Source organism: Varroa jacobsoni, unplaced genomic scaffold (genome assembly GCF_002532875.2).
Source record: "Varroa jacobsoni isolate VJ856 unplaced genomic scaffold, vjacob_1.0 scaffold_90, whole genome shotgun sequence".
NCBI lineage: Eukaryota > Metazoa > Arthropoda > Arachnida > Mesostigmata > Varroidae > Varroa > Varroa jacobsoni.
Window position 1 is genome coordinate 50,144 of NW_019212992.1, and position 23,064 is coordinate 73,207.

General features: G+C 41.0%; 1 protein-coding gene and 1 long non-coding RNA gene across 10 annotated transcripts in view; one reads left to right on the forward strand and one right to left on the reverse strand.

The window, feature by feature from the left end:
• The window catches only part of LOC111264007 (pyrokinin-1 receptor), a 117,401-nt gene that overhangs the window by 26,274 nt on the left and 68,063 nt on the right, over window positions 1-23,064 (forward strand). The window contains exons 2-5 of one of the 9 annotated variants that reach the window (XM_086969887.1): window positions 5,052-5,238; window positions 6,175-6,322; window positions 10,070-10,143; window positions 13,814-14,082. The gene's annotated coding sequence lies outside the window, so the exon portion shown is untranslated. Of the gene's footprint in view, window positions 1-5,051; window positions 5,239-5,821; window positions 6,323-7,557; window positions 7,678-9,517; window positions 10,144-11,532; window positions 13,250-13,813; window positions 14,083-23,064 lie in introns of those variants that run through there. The other 8 variants (XM_022839585.2, XM_022839589.2, XM_022839597.1 and 5 more) reach the window with 8 other exon arrangements.
• LOC147753945 (uncharacterized) lies at window positions 5,410-7,479 on the reverse strand. Its single transcript, XR_015312527.1, has 2 exons — window positions 6,629-7,479; window positions 5,410-6,386 (listed from the first exon to the last, which is right to left on the reverse strand). It is a non-coding gene; the product is annotated as an uncharacterized LOC147753945 (long non-coding RNA).

The window sequence follows — 23,064 nt, forward strand, 5'->3', positions numbered from 1 at the left end:
CGAACATTAAGCGAGCCGAAAATATCCTTCCATATTTAAACAAACTATGTAACGATTGCACAAGCCAAAAATCCCTCTGTCTATTCGAGTATTTGTGACATGAGACGGTAAATGACGTAAACGTGAAATTCTCAAGCAAAACTTCAGTCACGCCTATACGTTTATTCGTTGTTAACGTGTTCTGCGGTAGCGGGAAAGCTCGGACCCGATACGCGTTGTATTGATCTGCTCAATGATCATTATATGTTAGGAGCGGGCAGCATCTAGTTATATTACCTCAACTGTTTTCAAAGCGAGAGAATTTGTAACGATCCAATTGACCACGTTATAATAAAACTTTTTATCATTACTTACTACAGATAGTACCTATACGGTGCCAGTGTATCCGGCTATTTGTCCATAACGCGGCGTTACTACTATTTTTTTTTTGAGATACAAAAAGATCCGCTCAACCCCTACATGGTGTTGTATAGTCACCTCTGACGTCTATAGAGGTTACGGTGATGCGAATAGCCAATAAGATACTGTCCACATCTTGGCTCTACCAGTATTCGCAGATAGATGTATTTATGTAAAAATTAATGGCTGCAGAAGTTCACTGAGACAGCAGCGCGTTTCTTAATCTTTTGAAAACTAACGAAAATTAATTCTATAGAAAAACAGTGGCTAGCGTAACTAAAAACGGGGATGGTTACTCACGAAGATATAAGCGAACCGTTGACGTCCAGCCAAAGGTGACTATGAAACTCAACTGTTGGCATGAGCGAGGGAACTTTGTCCTTCATAAAAATTGCATCCTGCATTCGTCACCGAGCTATGTACCACATCGATACACTCAATAGGTTTAGAATCTGCTTAGTAACTTCTTAAGAGAACGCATCTAGAGAAAACCTTGTATCTTATTATTCTTTAAAAGGAAGAAGAACGCAAGGACAACCGTAAAAGAGGCCTAGCCACAGAGACCCATATTGTCAATAATGGAACTCATTTATATAAATCTTATTTCATGGATAGGAGACGCGTGTCCACTTACGGCCGCCTCTTTTAAAACACTAATTCCTCCGATGAAAAATCCAGGCCCATTGTCCTACTTCTCCACTAATAAAGTATATGGCCCGGACGACATGATTAGGTTGGGGGATGTTTTTCGTTCGTTTATCATCTACAGTGATCTTACGTGAACAAGTGGCCGAGTTTAACAGTCTGGAAAAATACAAAAAAAATCGTCAACTAAATAGGTAATACGGCTATCGTTGTTATTGACCGCTTCAAGGCGCAGTCCATCCAGGAGACTCAGGACTGCAATGCACGAAGACATGTCTCGGGCATTGTTCATCAATCATCACTTTTTCTTACCTAATGGAATCATCGTTGAAGCAGCAAGCTTGTCGTATGTAACAGGATAATCCCTCTTACTTCGTTTAGGATACAGGGATGCAGTTCACACAGGCGAGCGGTATCAATAGCTAAAACTGTCCCTCAAGATCGCAATCGTACGGCGTAACAGGGTGACAGCTCTAGTCAATAGTACGTTCAGCGAAGGAAGGCATTAGTGTGCGTGATATTCTTCAATACTATGATGTTTTGTTGGCATATATGTCATAATCAAGGCCCCAAGCGATAGGCTCTTCGCACTTATCAGCCCGACATCGAAGTTGACTAGAAATAGTTTGATCAAGATTAGCCTTCGACCTTGCTTCCGCGGAACATATCAAGACAACTTCTTTTCGCAAAAAAACGAAAAATTTCACTTAAAGCCATTATAATTATTTGTCGAATTTTTCTAAGGACATAGTTATGAAAGTACAATAGTACAATTGGTGTGTATTGATTGTAAGTTCTATGCAAATAAAACATACAGAAATTCGACCGAGGCCGGATTTAAACGTCAATTCTATACGATTATAGCATGAAGACAGAAGGATCCGTTTATGTTAGACATGTTTATGTGTGACAAATTAGAACCGATCTGCCAGATGGAAGCGAGTGCGATGACACCCACAGTCACACGCATTTGCCTATCGATGCCTTTAGACGTTTGGCCTAAAAAAGATTTTCTTCCTGAAAAATCGACGCTAAGATCAACAACGTTAAGCATGGAAGGTTTTTTTTCTAATCAGGCCGCTTCGCTGCTTGGTGTTACCATTAAGTATTTCCCATACGATCGAGAATAACGAACGATGTCGAACCGTCACGGTCGTATAGTCGCAGCTCTCGTATGGAATAAAGTAGTTCCATTGTGAACCATTCAACAACGTACATTGTACTTTTTGACAGATTTTGGTAAAAAAAAAATAGCCGCTCGCGCTATACATCGACAACATTGAGCTACGACGCAATACACTACACCTATTGGGATACACGCACATAGTCTCTTCTATAATGGGATCCTTTATTCCGCATTTCTCTATCTGTATACATGAGCATCGGTGTCCGATACAACTATCAGATATGCCTATCTGTGGTGGACAATTGTCGCATAAAACGAAAGCGGCCTAACAGAAGTGCGGGTCGCCCCGTAGGCATAGATACTATAGCACAGAGTCGAATAGCTATACCACAGCATCTTAACAGCGCGCAGGACGCAGCTGGCATTGAGTCTCTCTTGACAGATTTTCTCTCTTTACAGCCAGCTGTATATTTGTATGCGCGCAGGGCAACCGCAACCCGCTATTACCATCGTATACGCTGTTACTGCGTCGAAGCGTGGCCTAGTTAGGGTGTCGTAGAGCTATCATCTCAATGCAGGCCATCCACGTATAGGTACACCTACGCATGTATACAGGCTTACATGAACCGTCGAAATTTAGTTCGTTATGGTTTCCATGGATAGTGATACATTATTTGCGATTCGTTTGGTCCACGGTGCCGACTGCTTGACTCAGGGAAAAAAGTATCTCGTGACGAGAGCCGTTTAGAAACAGAATTTAATTTTCGCGCATTGTTGCCTTCATTCTGACTGGTTCTTTCTATCTTGATTCTGACTAATCGTGCTACAAAATTTCGCAGATACATGCTGTCCAGGGTTGTTTTGTTTGGAAGAGCCTTGTTTCTGAATTTGGCGATTGGTCTTTTAGCCCTTTGATACGAACATGTGTTCACTGCATTTTCGTTCATACTTGACCATGCTCTACTCGAATCTTTCTCTTAAAACGAGTGTTGCTCGTTACGCTGCTGTGACTTCCCTTATTAAAGCCAAACATATTACCTGCGTATATATAGTGTATAGCTGTTTGTACTTTTATATCCATTAGGGAAAATCATCCGTGTTTACTATGAACGGCAAAGGGGCTGGCCTCTTTAAAAGCCTTTTCGAATTTATGCCATTCTGCTTACGCGCTCCGAAATACCGTTTTACTGTTAGCACTATTGATGGAAAGGTTACGTATATTATATTAATGTTTCTTGTACAAAATTCTCTCATTTTTAAATTGAACCTGTTCCGTTTAAAATGGTAAAGCACCGAGGCTGCCATATCTTTTCAACTTCGCATTTTTCTTGTCCTATTAATCTCATGTAGGAGGAAGTGAAGGCTTTGGTTTATACGAGAATATTCGTATAGCACGGGCCAAAATTCAGATCAGGCCTAGCCTCATACCATTTAAAAACCTATTGTCATCATTTCTATATTAGTACTTTTATGCTTTATTAAAGTAAATGCTTTATTTGTACCGGCTGAATAAATGTCTGCTCACCAATACAAGCGCTCGTTCGTCAGGCGTACCGAATGCACAAGATACCCATTCGTAACTATGTGGGACGACAGTTGAATCCCATGTTACATTAAGGTCCTAAAGCGGTTCCAGTTCTCGAAAGCGCCTCCAGTCGGCGCTGGCGAGCTCCTCACAGAAGGGAAGAGGAATTGCCAAAATACTTAACCCTTATTTATTTAACTTGCATTGCTTAGCTCGCTGAAAGGACCGTCTCGAGCGCTCTCGAAAGTCTCAGAACTGGAACTTTGCGGCAGTGGCCATGTGTGCACAGAGATTATAGTTCATAGATTCAATTGTTCTTCAGCTGAAACCAAATTAAAAACTTCGTGCTCTATTCGTGAGCCATGTCTGCCAGTTGAACCATCTACATATGAGGCAATTAGTTTTATATATTTAAATATATATTAAAAATCTAGCTATGCGAAATGATCTGTAATAAATTCAGTCACACAACCATCAGCAACCAGTACCATACATGATTATTAGATAGACTGGATAGATAATTATAAGAATTGTTTACTTTTTGCTCTTAACAAGCAGAAAGTATTGTATATACACTATATTTTTAATTTCTGTGCCACGAATTGCCATGCCGTGCACGCACCATCATTTTTTTTTGCGATTTCTTCACATCTTTTCACCAGACGATGTATGCTGTCCTGGCGGAAGGTAGCGGGTTTCATCCGCGTTCTAGTCCGCGTCGAAAATAAGTCTATGAGAATGATCGTCAGGTAAAACAAAAAAGTGAGAATCCGTCGCCCCATGCTCTGGCAACAAAATTTCGTCATTCCACGTCCAGGAAGGCTTATATACCATGTGTCGCCTCGCATCGTCGATTAATGCAGGATAAGCTGACGTCATTTGTCAAATCTTTTCCCTGAAATAGCCCCTTGGTCTAATGGCCTAAATGACTTGGTCAAATAATAATAATGGCAAGAATAAACGTACCAGTCAACTGTTTGGTTTGTTAAGAGCAATACCCTCACTAACAGCAAAATGATAGATGAAAATCCGATTGGACTCTGGTTCTTGTCTTCTCTTCTGTAGCCACCCGTTCCGATCTTCGTTTCATGCTAACGTGCATGTGTTGTTCTCATAACCGGTGACAAATCTATGTAAAAATCGGTCTTGTGATTGTGTGACGCTCGATACCGAACAAGATGTTGCGATACAATGTCAAGCCGTCATTTTTCGTTAGAATTAGAAAATTCATGAGGTACTCAGACGACAAGTTCCTGTGTAAACTCAAAAAACTTCTGCTGATTGATGACGGCCGTGTGGCTGTAACGCATCTTTTGATCGAGCGCCCAAATTATCTGTCAGCCGTTTTTTTTTCAGGAGTCCTTTCAAATGATCGTCGTCGTCAACCTCAGACGGTCGGCCAGAGCGAGAAACATCCTCTAGGCCTCGGATACCGTTTTAAAATTTGGTAAACCATTTTTGAAGAGATCTTCTAGCGTCGTCACTGTAGACAGGCAAACGTTTCGGTAGCGTTTTGGCCTCGACAGAATATATAATACAACAGGTATTGGAAATACATTTTTGTCACCAGAAACACTCATCATTGAGGAGTTCTTTTAGATTGAAATTGCACGCATATAGCAATACCGCTACCCCGCGCTGATGCAGTACGAAGAGCACTTTCAAAGGGTATATTAGAAGTAAATAATAAGCGAGGAAAAATGAGAACGGGAAGTTCTTTTTAAAAAGCGCAAGAACTTTTATTCCAAGTTAATACGTAGATCAGTAGTGATAGCCAGAATCATAACTAATTACAAGAGTTAAAGAAACATAACAATGGGGCAAAAGTTGGTTCTAGATCATATAATGTTCCAACCATAGTTTAGAAATCGTTCAGTAGTTTGCTAAAAAATATAATCAGAGCGTGAGGTCTTCGGGAGCACATATTCTAGTCCAGTATCAGCCAACAGCATGTAGCAAGTTGTGCTTTGCATTGTACGGGCTCGTCCTACTCCAACAAGTTAATAGCTACTATTATTTACTGCTTACTTTAGCACTCTGTAACTCTACAGAGTAGGCCCTGTAATGAAAAAACGGCGAACGATCTAGAGCAGCCTTACCTAATTTCATCGCATCGTGTTTCCTACCTTACCTTTATGAAACCCAGTTCAGTAGTCCTATATAGAAGTAACTAGAAAATTACTCTACATACTCTACATCACTCTACATATCGTTCGCTTCTGCCGAATAAGAATAACTTTAATGGAACAAACTCAATTCTAGGGGCAACAATTTTATTCCCGCTAGACGGCTCCAGTCATGCACGGGTAAACCCGAATTAAAACTCGCAGCTACATAAATGACCCAGGTATCGCCGTTAAATGTTACCCAATAAATGATTCCATGTTAATACCATAAAGACCAATACGGATACCACCTCCGCTAGCTTCTAGCGGGCGTACGTGTTATGACTAGATGGCTGGCATTTTACGTTTGACAGAATCACTGATGGAGGCCGCTATCGCTGCTCGTCAACAATTTCCAATCAATTGTCACAGGCATTATCTAAACCCAGCGATATAAAACCATGATGGATTTTGAACCACTGCGGAAGTATACAGGAAGGGTTGCCGCCCCGGCTGGTTATGGTGAGTGGGGTTATTCGAATCGGAGAAGTCGACCGGAGTATGCTATTATTTCCTGCAAGCATGTCTGTATAGAGATAGAGCATATGGATATTATGTGAATCTGCCATAAATATAAAAATTCATGTTCACTACTAAATGTAGAATCTTCTAGTGTAGAGTTAATATACTGTGTAGAGATTGATCAAATGTGACCCAATTAAGAACAACGTGACTTAACCGTTTAGATAGATTCTAGTCGCCAAATGCTTATAAAGCGTATGCTATTTGTGAAAGCTTTAAGGTGAGAGGAAACGCGCTTTTACGTACCCTTGTCCTGTGTTGGCGTGATCTATTATCCTTGATACCCTCTATTTTTTGAGGTTTAAAGGTGTTTGAGTTAGCGGTTCTGCCGAACGCGTCCCCGGCTAGCATTTTCCGTGATTCAGTGCTGTAGTAAGAGTGGGAAAAGTTTTTCACGCGGAAGATTTCTAAAACATGTCTGATGGCCTATTTCGTCGCGCCTACTTAAGCATTCGGATAGCTTCTGCAAACATTCCCATCAGTCTTTTGGAACTAGAGCCGCGTAGCAGATTCGAGTAACTATTAGGTTCCCTATTAGAAAGCCTTGCTTCCGTTCGATTTTAGGCCCATCATGAAGTGTTGTACTAGTCGTTTTATCTGCCCCGTGAACAAAACTTGCTTCAAAAGCTAGCCTTAGAGGCATACCTCATGCGTCAGGGCAAGAGAGTAGCTTGAGTTGTCTTCATTGCATATACGTAAGCTCTTTTCAGAGATATATCGCAATTTCGTATAGCGGTTCAGATCCAAGATTCATGATGCTGTCTTTTGAAATTTTTAGGGTTATTCAGTTATACGATGTAACTCTTTTAAACCGAAACGTGTGCGCAGACTTTATTGCCGTACAGCTCATCATAATTTATCAGATCAGATCAGATCAGATCAGCGGTCCTAGTCGTGTTCGTCTGCATGTCACAGGTGAACATTTCGTCTGCATGACAAAACAGTACCGCTGAATACTATGCAAATAGAATATCTCGGAACAGTTTAGTGTACTTACAAATTTGCAGTACGTAATTCGCAAGCAGCTACACTTTTTCAGAGCGACGTATTCCCTTAAAAGGGGAAATGGCACCGTTTTTTAATTCATTTATTTGTTTTCTTAGTTCTATAATTTGATCAGGACGCCAGTTCCGAGTGCGCTTTGCTCGATCAGTCGGAACGTCAGATACAATTGTAAGCCGAAGAAATTTGTGCTTCGACCATTGTACCCTGACAGAGCAGCGAGGAGCCGCCTGATCGTAGGTTTAAGGACGCTACCAGACGTGAAAATAGCTCGAAAGATTTAACTGAAACTGGTGAGAAGCGTCATATCTCTGTTTAAGGATTCGCTACGTTTGCTTTAGAAGCGTGAAAAACATTCTCGACTATATTGTGCCGCTTTTCGAGACACTGTCATCTATATAACTATTATGTGTCATTTCCTACGCCGTTGCCAATATGTTTCAACTCGTTCTGCTAAAATGATTGCAAATTTCAATTACCTACAGCGACACTGTTCTGCGATAACGCAAGTTATTGCCATCACGATTACAATTTAATCAGTGTCGATACACGTTTTCTAGACAGGCCTAAAGCGACGGTTTTCTACTGACCTTTTCCATCGATCCTCCCAGCCACTATCGAATCACCTGTATTGTGCTTACATTTTCTCTTTTTTTACTTGCCTGTTACTTCATGCATCAAGTTAATTATGTTTAAGTGCATGGTGTATACTTAGCTCACTTATATAGCGCGTGCTTGAGCGGTATCATACTCAACCATCACTTAGGCGGTATAATACATAGACGCCAGATAGGACAGTAATTCTTTTTTGGACTGACCGTGCTCAAGTCTTCAACCACGACGTCCTCACGCCTCGTTTTCTTTTGCTGTTCTAACATATAGCATACCTTCTGCTTCCACCGTTAGTTCTGTTCCTGTAGTAATACACGATGTCTACTTACCTAGCAAATAAATGAGGCAATCTTTTCTAATCGTAGTACCAAAAAAACTTCATGAGAAAAAACGAGCTAGGTCCCTGTGAGGTCTGAATATACTGCGAAGATTGCATAGATAAATGGCATGCGTACCTGACGTACCTAATCGACTGTACCAGTACCAGTCCTACTCATAGGTTCTCATGAACCTATTTATAAACATACTCGCTATATGGAAATCTGCCGAGTTTACTGTACACAACTTGTAAATAAGTTTCAAATATAGAGTAAAAGCTCTTTCTCATCCGTGTCGTCCAGGGCTATATTGAACTTCATTTTCACCCGATGGACTCGTAGCGTAATGAAGCCTTCTTTGTAGCGTAGTATACAATTGATCAAACGTGCGTATTTCTCGTCATGCTTACATCGTAGAACATAAAAGGCTAATACAGACTGACAAACGACAGCGTTCGCGTGACAAAAACTCAAAAATCACGCCAGAACCTCACTGCTGTGGTAAACAAAAATTCAGTGAAGGAAATCACATTTTTCAGAAACTCATGAGCTACAGAGCTTTTACAACAGTGAAACGTCAATACGTTTCACCTCATTAAGGCAGGTAACTCATCCAATGGAAACGCTTAACTGAGATGCTTTAAGCAACACCTTTTCTCAACACCCTGCTAGTGAACAAATGGCCAGATCAAACGCCGCTGGTTTTTATATAACACCTTTGTGTCAACATGATTTTTTAGGGGGATGCAAAACGCTTCCGTTATGCGTCTAACGACTAGTGGCTGACACGTTTTGCAATCAGGAAATTAAGATGTAATGAGGAGACTCTATGACAAAATAGTAAACTAGCTAAATGAATATGTCTAAATTTGACGTGACCATTAACGAGCTTAAACGTTTTCTCTCTGGCCAATTCTCCACCTGCACCGTCTTTCTCCAAATTTCATCCAGAGAAAGATTTCACGCGAGCACACAGCTAAGAACACTGAAGATCTTAAGGTTAGAGATAAACAGTATTCGATAGGATAGCTAGGCATTAAGTACGTCCTAATCGACGTTTTCTTTGTCTGTCTTGCTCAGACCACCGTCTCATCGCTCTAGCGTTTAATATCTAATAAAGAACAACGGGCTACTCCCTAACTAGCCATGATCGATGGGGAGGGCTCCCGCCTACACTCTAGATGAACAGTCTTCATGAAACTTCTGGATGGTCTTTAACAACGACACGAGATATATTTCAACTTTTTGTTATTTGTACATCCTCCATTCAAAGATAATTTAAAAATGGGGCCAAGATTGCCCTCTAGTTAAGACAACCTGTTTGCTAAGTTTGTTAGACGAGACCAGCTAGCCAAGTTTCAAAGCAACATGTAAAAGGGAAAATTAATTCAAGCAGAACAAATTATTAATCAAGATTTGACTAGGCAGAATCATGAGTTTGTCATATCCGATCCATAGTAATCACATAGGTCTCTTAGATTTTTTTGTGCACACGTGTACGTAATCAACTATTGCCAAAAGATCGAGCCAACTTCGTTCGAGCTGCCTTAAGAATTGAATTTTTGATGCTAATATTGAACAGAAACAACCCTTGATCATAATTCGACAAACGGGCATGTAAGTCTAACGAGTATTTGGCTGTTTCTTTGGAAACATGTAGATATATGGGTTTAGTTTGTGAATTTGCTGGAAGTTGAAACATTTCATTCCAAGTAAGAATCATACTTGCCGCTAATGTTAATTCTTAATATTTCAGTACTAGACGTATGAGAGCAATGGTGCTCACCGCACCTGCACAAGGGAAAAGAAAAAAAGCACCTTACTATTCAGGTAATGTACAGCTATCTTTAAGACACACAAACAGATTTTACTATTCGTCGATAAATTTCTGTTTAGTCATTCAATTTACTTTGCAACAATGAACGAGCGATTATACGCGCAACGGACTTGTAATAGGAATAGAGAAAAAAAAAAAATGAAAAATTATCTACTTAAATCAATGTAATTTTCTTTTTACGACGCTTTCTGCATCGTGGCTTTCATTTTAGCCGTAATGCACAGCACGTAGCGGTTAAATAAAAATCTAACAAGAGCAATTTGTTCCATCCAGTATCAGCTTTGGGTATAGTTAGTTATATATTACGAGATTTTCGTGCCTCATTTTGCCATCGCCCCCCTCTGCGTTCAGCTGAATTCAGCTTTTGCGCTTTACAACAGCTACCCTAATTTCAAGTCATATTTCCATTCATACCCGTCAAATCCTTACGTTCTGTCGCTGATCATGACTCTGTCTAATTCAGCGACTCACAAAGTGAAGTTGACTAGGCGAAGTAGTTTCAAAATTAGGGCGCAGAGATTAGGACCAGTCATCTATCTCTTATTCCACGCGCCATTCATCGACCATCCTTTTGATTCATGTCTCTATTCTCAGCTCCTTCAAGACAAACTGCTCCATTTTTAGCAGTTCTTTATGCTCCTTTTCGATGAGACTGCCTTCGTAGATCGCAATTTACTGAAGCGGAAAACTATCTGCGCATCATTCGTTTCCTTTTTTAACGTACGCATTACCATTCCCGCAACTATTGGTCATACCGATTGTCTGTATTGACGCAATTCCGTCGCCGTGCTACAATCGGTGACCTGGCAATCCTTTAAAGGTTTCCTGCCCTCGAATAATTTTCGTACACAGATCATGCATATCCTCCATTTTTCAACTATTAGGTCCAGTATTGCCATTAGACATTCCATCAGACGGTTGGCCTCCTTGACGAAACGAAGTCTGTCCATGTGTCTTCGAACCCAGACCACAACGTGTCCCTAAGATCAGCATTGGGCACATACGTTACCCACTAAGCTATCACGCGAACAAATCGATCATTTCCACATAAGCCGACCAAAACTATTGCCATATGCGGCTTAACACTGCTTCGAGCGGGGTTAGGCAGATGAGATCGCACCTTAGCTCGAGTCCTCGGCCAACAACGTTCTACAGCATCTAAAGTGATACGGTCGGCTATTGACACATCAGCTTTGTCCTGCCCTCCAGCGTTGCGGGCCTAATTGTAGAAATTCTTCTCCATTCAACTGCCCTATGCTCAACTGCAGTGGAAATCCCTCAGTCATTTGAGAGAGGGCAGAAGCGTGTGTCCTCGCCACGGGCTGAGGCCCTGAATGGGTGTACCTCTACTATACGCAAGTGGTTGATCTGAATGGCCCCTGAACTCTTTGGCGGCCTCAACGAACAGCAGTAACAACGGCCTTAGACACACAGTGAGACGGAGGCTGAGCAGGCGTATGCTTAGCGAAGATCGAAACGATGGGTACAACTGAGAACGGTAAATAGCTAACCTCATTGCGAAATCGCATGAGATTACTGCCACGGCGATTGGGGCCCTGACTCGGAGGCGAACGCCAGCGTAGCGTAAGTCAGTGCGTGTTGCATTCGATGCTTTAATCTGATAGCTAATGCCTTGCCATTAATTCTGCCACAGTCGCTGTAACCACAATTGCGGCAGTCAGAATAGCTCGTATACTGGGTTATGCCGTGGCAACGAAGATTAAACCATCAACGGCCTTCACTCTACGGTTGTACTCATAGAAGTACACGTATATCCGTTGCTCAGTGTCGATTACTGTGTGCCTGCGATAGTGCTAATGTGAAACAGCGGGGAGTGAAGGGAGAAACACGAAGTGAGGGAAAGCTAAAGGACGGGTGCAAGCCAAGATTCGTACTAGCCTTATTAAGAACGAGGTCGAAAGAAAAGAAGCCAAATAGCAGTCAGAGTGCGTCTATGGTGAGTGCATGAACCGAGTCGTAGGTTAGTCTATCGAGTGGACGGAAGCACTGGGATGCGAAAGAGGCACGTACGTACAGCCTGATAAGCGGAACGTACTCGTACATTCCTACCGAAAAAAAGAGAACGGAAAGATCTATATGTCAATCCGATAATTATATCACCCTTGCTTCTGGTCTGTAGTATTCTGGTTGAGGACCACTAAAAAGAATACTGCCAGGTGCCTAAATCCGCAGATCGACGCTCTCCTGCGCCCTCGATATAGTGTAGATTTCGTATAGGAAGTTGCAGCAGTCTCCATCGATTGGTGATTCGTTTGCCAACACTCAGCTGGCGGTCACTGGGAAGATGGGTGAAAAAGGGCGCAGAAAGCTGATAGCTGAATACAGCCAATCTGACAACTTTCAAACATCAGAAAAGCGTAAAGTTAAAGATAACACAGAAGCCTGTTGCAGATATCTTGTACTTGCGCATATCAGTTCTGGCGGTACTGTTGCCAAATTTGTGCTACGTAGTACTGCTCTATGATTTTTTAACGATCCAGAGCTACTGTCAACTGAAGTGCCGGGGACAAGCCCAAAAACAACGAAATAAAAAAAAAAAAGAACAATGAAACCGTAAACAGAGTCGCTACCGTACCAGTACGCTTACGTACAATGATGCAATAACCAGCACGGTAATAAAGTAAAAAGCCCCAAGAATACGAATTACTGCTTTGCCGAATAGAAAGATGAACGACAATAAAGGCCAACAGCTACAGCATCAGAGAACATAGATAGAGGGGAACTGCAATAGCTGTTGCACCGCTTGTAGATCCAGTCGCTAGCTAGACTCTATGCTCATACGTGTTTCGACCCTGCGGCGGTTAAGTTTTGAATTTTACAGATAGCGTCTCTGGCTAAGCCATCGTGAAAGAAAAAAATCTTGGGAACGTCGCGTATCATAGTTTCGGCTTCTCGATACCCAGTTATTTGTAGGCGTTGTACTCAGGACGATGCGTCCAGTGGCTACCTAGCTATCGTGCAAGCACCTCGCGTTCAGCGTTCTCATAGCCTGCGTCGAAAAAGCAGTTATGGTGTGATGAATGAATTCACTAAAGCCAACTACACGTCAAACAGTGACGATCCTGCTGGAAGGGAATGGTAAATATCGTCGCTGCCGTGACGTCAAGAACGTCTCTGTAGTCATAGTAGAAAGGCGAAGCCCGACGGTGAGATTAGGATAGTGGAAAAGAACTTCTTTGCGAAGGTGGGATTTTCTAGAAGAAAACGAACTGGTCAGATCGGGCTTTTCACAGCCATTACCGCCACTAAAGTCCACAGTGTCGTTTCAGTAGTTCGGTAATATACATGTCTGTGTTTACTTACGCGATGATAAAAGCAGCAGGACAACTTCCTGTTGCTCGACACTGACCGGAAGGACATTGCAAGAATAAAGCAACGAAACGTATGTGGACACGTCCTGCAGACATCGCGCGACTTCTCGAAGAACGCGCTGGCTTGAACACTGCCGCCAGCCGCTAAACGTTCATAAGAAATTAATCGTCACCCTAATAACAATGATAGTTGCATAGAGATAGTAGATAGTTATCTAGCTGAAATGGCCGTTGTGTTCGTTGAGTGTAGCCTAAATCGAAGTAGCTAAGCACTAGTGAGATAAAAAGAAGACGACAATTTGACTAGGTTATTATATTATAACGTTTTTAGGTCTTAAGAAAAGAGATGCACATCCAGGCTCATTGGAATACCGATGTTGTGCCTATGGTGGACAACAATGACCACAGGAAAGGAAAATAGGCTGCATCATAATACGTAATCATAATACGAGCAAGAAGTGCTGTCTGTCTGATAGTGAGTGATACATTTTGACGGATATACGGTACCGCGACAACGCTGCTTTTCGTCGTTGGGTTTCTGTTTACGTTGAATGAAGAAGGGCATCTGATGCTTCACAGGGCAATGACATGTCCCGACAGGTTAGTGAAGGTTCGAGTGTCTCCAATAGTGAATACTATATGAATGGCTTGTAAAAGTTTGTAAGAATGAGGTGCGTACATGTATTATAGTAAGATAGGGATCTAGCGAAACCCTCGATTAGTATAGGGTGTAACACACTGCTTGCCGGCAGAAGAAAAACTAACCTTATCGTCCGGTCTTGTTTCCTTATCAGTGTAACTCATTTAGACGTTTCAACGACGTTGACGCTTGAAAACATCGCTGAAGACTTGTCGCTTGCTTCGTTAGTCACAGTCTAAATAGAAACAGTTAAACAGGAGAAAAAAAACTTAACGATACGAAAAATAGGTGACATACGTTTCAGTTGAATTGTCCCTCTACCTACCGGCCACACACTGCACGTGCATAGAGGCTTAGGTTAATCAAATCAGAATAATGTTAACCAGAGGTGAAAGGGGACCTAGGTGGCCACGTTAATCTACATTGTCATGTCACTGATTCTTGCCCAGGTTTCCCTTTAGACGCCCATGATATATCAAGGCTGACTTCTATTAGAGGAACTGCTTTGTTCTTCAGAGTGGATATAAAAAAAAAAACGCGCTCGCAATATTTGGGTAAACGTAGTAACCTTTCGTTACGGTATGGCCATTAGGATATTCTATGTGATTCAAAATATAATATTGAAGGACTCCAATAATAGAACCACAATCGTATTTTCTCTAATTGTTTCTTAACTATCCATACTATTAACCTGTTGGATGGAGCGTTGCTTTTGTTTTGCATGCGTTTTCCACATATCTTTTTGAAAGGTCAACAGATTTACTGTGAAAGCGTATGTTTAAAGTATAGTATAAGGCCGAAGCATGTTTCATTAAGGAATCATTAGCGTTAGCTTGACTTGAAGTGACATAATGTTTTTACGTCCTAGCGTTACCATTCCTGCCCATTTCGGCGAGAGTCAACACAGGATTTAGTTGGCGTTTTAGATGTTCTCGAAAGATTTTTTATGACTGGTTAAATCGGTGAAAATATTAGGTTTTTTGAGCTCTAAAAGCTCTCGAGCCCTCTTTCGGGGTCGCGAAGCCGATTAAACATGCCTTAGAAAATCTACTGTAATAGCTTTAGGTATTCGAAAGTTTACTGGACAAAGACACACGGACTATACACGGACCATATATATACGCTTGATGAAGGAGAAGCATTGCGCAAATGCGGACCGGCCATATCATCTAAATGTTAAGCGCGTTGAATCGTAATTTTGTGATACTAAGATGACGCGGTACCCAGTGGTATGGTACGCCAATTTTGCAGAAATCGCGCAAAGAAAATTTTTTTCGACAGATTTTTCTGACAAAGATAGTATCTCTGCAGTGAAAAGTCCTCAGAAGCATACGAAGGTCGTGTCGCTACGAGGCTGAGTCTGCATAACTTAGGATTTCCTTGGTAGAGTCTACGGGTGTTCCAGAACTGAGGGCTATGCGACGCTCTAGACTGAGGCTCATTCAAGACAAATGTTTCAATAACGAAGTCATACGATAGAAAGATATTTGGAACGGGAGAAGATGAGCAAATGCCCCTCCTTTGTTTACACGATAACAGATGGTGATGCTAACGATAGGTATTATTTCCTATAGTTTAATTTATAGAATATTCGAGTGATTACTATGCCATTTGCGAAACATGCATTTAACATAAAAACTTGTTTTTATTTATTTTTCCATTTAACATAAAAATACTTTTCCTGGCTTTGAGGTAATCTGGTCATTAACGACTGGTATAGGTACGGGGGACAAAAGGCCTTTGCATTGTAGACGACCAGTGTCCTTCTATGGCGAATATGCCAAAGCGATTCGGCTTTTCTGATGCTTTTCTGACATTTCGCTAGTCATCTTTGGCCTTTTTATTCTGAAAGCGATTAACTTATGTAATATATTAAGTTTTTCAACGCCTTCGGTTATTCAAACTGTGTAAAAAAATCTACGGAGTCCTTTCTTTTTATCAGTAATCTGCTTGCATTAGAAGATCTGGCCGGGGTGGGTTTTGCTGGATTTATCTGTACTTTTCTCCAACAGGCCTATGAAACGACATGGTTGTCTTTTACTAACGCAGATTTTAGAAGGAACCAGCGATGGCCACATGCTCATTACTCAGTATAGTAATGCACTCAAAGAGAGGTACAACCGTACCAAGCTGTCCCCACGATATTTTAGCTTGAAGGTTAGATTTGAGACGGCTTTTATATAAGCATTTGCTTGTTACTATATTTTGCCAACATTTGAAGGCTATTAGAACACTGGTCACTGTTTCGCAATAGAAATCCTGGCGTGTGGAGTAGATGGGTGAAACGAAGAGCAAAACATCACTTTTATATATAGCACAAACATGGATGTAGTTATTATTTTATTGAAAAGACAAGTTGGCTCACCGTATCTCTAACAAGACGGCAACGATATCATAAATGAGAATATTTGCACTATAATAGTAAATATAATTCGAAGAAGAGGAAAATAACGAATACACATATAACCTTCACAGCTTCATGTATGTAATTTCTCTAGAAGCCACGATAAGAAAAATTAAAACCTAAGGCCTAGAAAAAAAAAGGCTAATAAAACTGTCTCACGTACAATTAATTCATTGTTTTGCTCTATTTTTCTCCGTTTCTCTCTCATTCCGTAAGTATCAGTAGTATTCTCTCCATTTCAGTTATCTTCCGGCTATAAAACCAACCACAGACTGACTATAAGGCTTTAGATTGTACACAAGAACTAGTGCCATATATATATATATATATCAATGTCATAACTGAGGCTGGTATCTATGACGGCAATTGGCAACTATATTTAGTATATGATTCCATTTCACTTAACCAGGTTATCGGACGGATTGTCTTCATGTGTGGTTAGTCCTGTCGTGTATCTCTAAATTGACGGTGAGATACCGTTTCCGTGACACCTGTAATCGATTTGTGCATTGCCCGGTCCACTTTTTGATGCTTCATTCAGGGCCGAATCTAAACAATAGCTTTTGACGTGTAGAAATACGGAATCCTCAAACTGGAGCAACGGGCGTGAAATGGGTGTTCTTTTAGGTAGCCGTGTCCGCCGCCAAACATATCGGATGTGGGCCTCTCTTCAAATGGCAAGAGCAAACGGTTGAATTGACCGTGACTCTCGAGGCTGATCGGGCAATACGGCTTTGAACCAGCAGTTTGAGCAGTTCGAACGGCTTTGTGCCTAGGAGCATCTGGGACTGTCGACGCTCGTGCCTCGGATCGAGCTTCGGCAGATTCCGCAAACTTTACTCATTCATGTTTGGATAAGTAAAGGAAGTAATTAGTGGACGGCATTTATTGAACCCGGGTGCCCTTGATGACAGAGAACGTACACCGTTAGTTCAAACGATTGATTGAAACCTCGCACTTCTTAACGGTAAAGCGTAGTTCCACGGAACAAGAACTCGGCCGCTGGCGCCAAATTTCGACCAGTGACGAGATCCACTGACCACTGACGACTAGGGATTAGTTGACCGGCAAAAGAATATTATATGCTCACAGCCTGCTGGTGATACGCTTGGATATCGCAAGATAAGCAAAGTGTCAAAAGCTTCCTTTTCGGTCAAAATCGGGAGTGTCCGTTATTGCCAGTTTTTGTACAGCTCGCAAAACATTTAGGATTTCTACAAGACAGACCTGAAAATCCTCAATAGAGCTTAGATTCAAAGGAGTCAAAACTTCATCAAAATGGCTCTGTAGTCACGCTTGGAAATTAGCGGCGACTTAAGAAGCAGAATATCAACTGCATCGGCCAGATAAGCTTTAACGGTTGGTTTTTTGAGACTATGTACGCCTTATTCTACCTATTGGGTTTCTTGGTTGTTTGAGACCTCTAGGCTGCCGTGAGCCCAAGATTTAATCCCGCTGAAATTTTCTGTATGTGTTCCCCTCAGTAACCTCAACCAGAGTCCACATTCATCGATATCGCTTGACGAACGGTTACTATTAAAAGAAATATTTATCTATTAGGCAAGGAAAATGGCAAAAGAGCGGATTCGAACCATCATCACGGTGGATAGCGATCACGTTGAGTAAATGTAACCGCCATGGAGATACGGAAAACGTTCGCTGGAAAATCGGCTCTCAAAGTTTGTATTTAGATGCCCCACCTTGTGTACTTGTATATGTAAAACCATAAAACTCATTTTGTCTATGGTGTTTCATAAACAAGCTATGCAATTGTGATCTACGTAGGAGAAGCGCCGTTTCAAATCAAAAGCTGCGATCTCTTCTAAATACTTTGTTAGTTGATATTGTTTTAGATAGACTAATTTGAAACGGAACGATACAAATAACCAGACTTGGAAACAAAGAGTTTGCTTAAAAAAAAATTATGGCACTAATAAATGTATGTCGACCATTGTTTATTTGACGCACTTGCTGTAGGCCTATAAGTAATGGGGAGTAATGGGGCGGGTATTTGTGTTCATAGAAAAAAAATCCAATTCACCGTCTTGCTTTAAAATAAGAAAGCTCACTCTTCAACCGTCAGGTTCATTAAGCTCATGCTTTGTTCCGAGTAATAGCGGAATTGGCAAGCGTAGCTGGTACAACCATTGCAGGTTACCTCTCCTCTCGGACTTTTATAGCACAATTAAGCCGCACATAAATTTATTAATAATGTATGAAATGTATGCAAACGAATGAGCTAGAGTTTTGCAAGATCCGGATACAGAAAACCATCTATGATTTCCTATTAGCTCATTTTTATTTCGCGGGTAATTGGAACAGATTCAGCAATAGCTGCAAACCCTAAATACAAAAATCAAACGAGTCTCTTAACAGCCTGTCTAGTGGACGTTGTTTTGCTTGTTTTAAGGGACTGGACGATGTCTTCTGTTTTGCGAGAGCTTCCCTATTCACAGGTAACCTTTTCCATTCAACCTTACACATAATTAATTGACTGAATTAGCTTTTTCGCTCATGAATTTACCCAAACCCGAAAATAATCTTTGATTTGAGAAGATAGATCTTTCATTTTTCCTGTAATTCCATTTCATTAGGAAAATAGGTATGTCTTGATAGACTACATAAATCATTTCAGGAAAAACTACCCGAAGGCAAAAACATGGCCTTTAGTTCGGCTCAGACTAACAGTAAACGTACATTGCAAAATAACGTTGCCTGAATGCATGAATTGGGCTTTTGTCGTCGGACGCATATTCTATGATGTACGGCTGCGAAGAATGCTTATTCTAGTGGATCACGAGGTCAAGGCCGTGGTCGACTTTGTATTTTAAAGGTCAAAAAAAAAACAGTTGCTGTGTGCGTATACGCAGAACAGAACATCGGTTACATTGCGTCATCGTATGTCTGGTACATATCCTCAATTAATTACTCTACTCAAATAAGCCCGAGTTCGTGGCAGACGTTTGGTCACTTCACGCGAATCAGTTAAATAGTCATGGCCTGTTTACCGATCTAACGTACACTTGGATTTTGGCAGCACTGGTATTCCGATGCAGGTCGTCATTTTACGTTATTGCGTTGCCTAATCTATTATAGAAGTATCTTTTTAGAGCATTTCCACAGCATAAATTAGGCCGAATCAGCTTTACATAATAGGTTGGCACTTAATTAAAACAGCAGTTTGTTTGCGCCCTGAAAGGCCAATGTTCTATTTAAGGGCGCGATTCCAAATCGGCTGTTATTATCCATTTGTCGCAGCTTTTTGTAGCTTTCCGACTGCATGCCTTTATATAAAATAAAAATAATATAACTTTTATTGCGTATTAGCTATTGGTCAAGCACGTCTGACTAGCATGTGTTCAAGTAAGTGAGTGGCCAGCCCGATTTAAAAACGCCCGCCTATATCTGCAGGTTTTTTTCTACTTACACAAAATTAACATAACTCACTACGTATATGAGTGTACTCAGTGCCTGCTCGTTTGTCTATGGGAACAGAAGTTGTGTAGTATGGAAGAGCTCAAACATGCTGCGAATTCAAAGCTTCAGATGCAGCCTACATGGAGATCAGACCAGCATACAATAGTCTGCTACCGCACAGACGCGAAGCACAGCTCATATCAGCGCAAAGGCAGGCTGAAATTACTTCCCGAACAAAAATTATGCGGCGCACAGTTAGCCCAAATAGAAGTTATTCAACCGAAGCCCCCTTTATATACGATGCCCAACCAATCGACAAACATATATTAAAATTCTGCGCTATGTGCTGCTGTTGATAAACAGCTCGTAACGGAAAAGTAAACATTGATGTGACGTATTGCAGCAGAGAGACGTGATGACGAGAAAGCATCAGAGAAAAATTGTAAGGAGCGAATATAAATAGTCATGCGGAAGGACGACCCATGGGACGAGAGGCGTCGGGCTGTCTGATGAAGTCATCGGTTTCACTCACCCAGAAAAAAAATACACATCATGTTAGTGACTCAACGGGCGCTTCATTAGAGAGAAAGTGATAGCAAAGCAGTTTTGTGTTGACAGATGATAAAATCTAATAGGAACACCTGCGACCTTAAACATGTATTGCTTGTAACTTGGCGGAATTATCGGTACCGGATTTCTATGAGTGACCGAATAACAAACACAAACATTTGGCCTTAAATAGGTACAGCAATGTTATCATTTTGACCTTGTTCTTTTCAAATGAAGCCGTCTAAAAAAAGACAGCTTATAGGAAATATCGCCGAATGCAGTTCTCTAATTTCCATGCCTTTTCTTAGTTCGACTTCTTCGGGTCATATGTAATCAAAATTTTCATATGCTTTCGCGAAATTGAAGATGCAGCGATACTTAAATGCTGATATTAATTTAAATACTTACCTGCAGAAACTACAATGAAACCTAGACGTGTGAGCTCAAAGTGCCTAAGGCCAAGCTATTTTTGGCCTTAACCGGCGTTTCTCTTGCATTCAAGGCCGACCGTGCCTGCGAAAATCAATTCTGCCCACATGAAATTCAGGGAACTACTGCCGTGAGTCCGGCAGACGAACAGAGGTCACTGCAATCAATCCATGATCACAAGGCGAGCAACAATGATGAACATGCTGAGTGAAATGGGTTCTGACTAGCTCATAACAAATCAATATAGTGCATAAATTAGGTGCGACGCAGCATCGAATACAGTTGTTCTACACGTTCTTTCGTCACAGTCGTCATAGTCACAGTTGAATAAAACAGCGATTAAATGAGTGCTCAGTTAAAGATTCGTCTGGTCGTCATGGCAAAGATTGCCCTTTTTACATAACTAATTACGCTATATTGAGGTTTATATTTGTGGATCTTGTTCATCCCCCTCAATGGCTATGGATATTGAATCGCGTAGTTGTGTTAAAGGCACCGCCAAGCTTTAATTCTAAATGGCGCGTTACATATATCTCTATGCAACAACAGTGTATTGGTCGAATACAATTATCGAGTTTTTCCGTACGGCTGTTTTGAGTCATCGTCTTGCCAGTCTAAATAATACGCCAGGCACTCAAGCGTCTGCTCACTCGTGCTGGCCCGCTAGACTGAAGAATGGAATCAAAATCTGCTCACACTTCAGAGTCACCGAATTGAATATCTGTAGCGTTAGGTCTCACGCATGCCTGTAGCTTGTGATTGTATACTTCTTGGTGAACAGAAGAGATGAAAATTAACAGTAGATAACTTTTATTAAACTTGTTTTAGCTGAACGCCGTGATGTTTCGATATGGCGGCATTGCGGAAGCGAATGAGCTTCAAGCTTTGTTACCGAAAGTTTTATACCAGCTAAAGTTATACAGAGAGGAAAGGATCAGTATTCGAATCAAACATTCACATTAAGAAGATAACAAGCGCTTCGCAGTTCCTGCACAGCAAAAATATAGCGGTCTTCAGCTGCGTCCTGAACGTCAATCCTTTCTACTGATTGATAAACGTTTTTTCTAGATTATGTAATGTCTTCGTTCATAGAATGGTGGTTTTGGCAGGCTGAATCAGATCTCGAGCATAAATTCACCTATTTACTGTTAACTAAACCTATATACGATTTAGTTAGTATACGTTGAGTGAACTTCTCGATACAACTGTAAATCTCTCATATGAATATACAGCCTTAGTAGAGCCTGTAAAAGTTAAACTTCTGTTATCCAGCTTCTGTAAAAGCCATTGGCTCTATTGCTTGCTATACGCGCTTAAATAGCCAAGACTTCGTCAATATTCCGATATATACATAATCGATCGGGTCCAGTTTTGCGGGACTGCCTAGAAGTCAATTACCAACAGCTTATACTCAACAAATCCTCTATAGCTACACTGATAATTGGCTGATTGTTAAAAAAAAATTACTAACACTAGCACTATTATTACTATCATATAGGTATGCCAAATAATTTACTCCAGGATCGCGATGCGTCGTCTGTGTAAGATCAAGGCCGTTATAACTGACGCAATGGCGTACAGAGGACACATGTTGCTCACGCATTTGAGCTTAAGGTCAACTTAAATAAAAGCGTTTGGCTAATTATCTTAATTGGCTAATTAGTTATGGCTAAATTTTTGATCACCTGTAATTGTTGAACGGATTCAATAAAGTTTATGGCATTACATTGCTGTTTGTCATGTAAAAGGGAAAAAATCTAATGTTATAGGATAAACAGGCGTGTTTCTTTTTTTTTTTTTTTTTTTTTATTTATGACTCACTCTTATGTTGTATTCTTACACGAATGCGAAAACGCATGATCTCTTTTACGACTGAGCGTAAACAACAACTCCTGGTCAGACATAGTGTTTCGTTCAAAGCGTGCCATGAATGAGCGATGTCAAGGGCCGCTTTATCAACGTGTGTTCAATAGTAAGCATTCGATGTACAATAAATAGGTTCATCTATTTTTATAGCTGTGCCGTACGTGGCCGCCCAGGCCATGCGCATGGTTCGAGATCATTTAAGGATAGGGGTAATTTTGGTAAACTATTGCAACTAGATCCTGTAGCCGCTATGCGATCTCAAATGGTCTTACTTTAT